This window comes from Arachis ipaensis, chromosome B07 (genome assembly GCF_000816755.2).
Source record: "Arachis ipaensis cultivar K30076 chromosome B07, Araip1.1, whole genome shotgun sequence".
Taxonomy (NCBI): Eukaryota; Viridiplantae; Streptophyta; class Magnoliopsida; order Fabales; family Fabaceae; genus Arachis; species Arachis ipaensis.
The window spans coordinates 117,611,723-117,612,795 of NC_029791.2; positions in this window are offsets into that span (position 1 = coordinate 117,611,723).

Sequence of the window (1,073 nt, forward strand, 5' to 3'; positions counted from 1 at the left end):
GTGTTTTGTTTAGTGTCTAACTTTTATCTAAATTACTTTTTATAATAACTTTAAAATATTTAAAATTTTTTAATTTTTATACTTTTAAATTTAAAATTAATTATTTTACCTATTTTAATAATTAAGCAATATTTTTTAGACATCATAACAAACACTTTTTTTTTAATATTAGATAATAATGTAATGCGGGCCAATAGGTCCCATGTTGTCGTTTTTTTCCGATGTCGCAAGCTTGCTGATATCAGCCAAATTCCCTTTCTTTCTGTGACCCTTACGTTGGCTCTCATTGCATTCTTTTACTCTTTTTGTCGTTGGTTAAAATGTTGATAGATCAATTACGGAAGTGATTTACTACTACTCTATATGGGCATGATGTTTTTACAAAATGTACTGCTTTTAGTTGGTTTCCTCTGAATAGTAGTTAGTATATATGTAAACGGTTCCACTACGTTACCAACAGCATATTTGTCAACTTTTGCAACTCTTATTTATAATTGTGTTTCATGGAAGTGTCTTCGTGAATGTGTCTAATAAAAATGTCTTTTTTATAGCTGTGTTTAATAAAAGTGTCTTTATAGATATATTTTTTTGATGTGTTTTTTTATATATGTATTTAAAATATATTAATTATTAAACACATCCACGAACACACTTCCATAAAATACAATTATAAATAAGAGTTGGCAGAAGTTGACAGATAATATATTGGTACCTTATATTTTTTCATATGTAAATGCATGCATGTTACTTAAAATAAGGGATCCATTATTAATTAATAATTATTGTACGACAGTACACTTGTTGAAAAATGATACTAAGTTACTAACTAGTAATTACGCATAAAAAAAATAAAAAAAAACTTAGTAATTACATTTAATAATGTGAGATACATGGTGGATGTTACAATCCTTTGATATTTTGAATTTTAAAACTCCATATAATTTTAACAAAAAAAAAACCACTATTAAAATTTAAAACTCAATTCACCTTACAGTTAATTTAGGTTAACATTAAATGCATATTAATAAAATCAATAAACAATGAATACATTTTTTTGAAAAACTGCAAACATA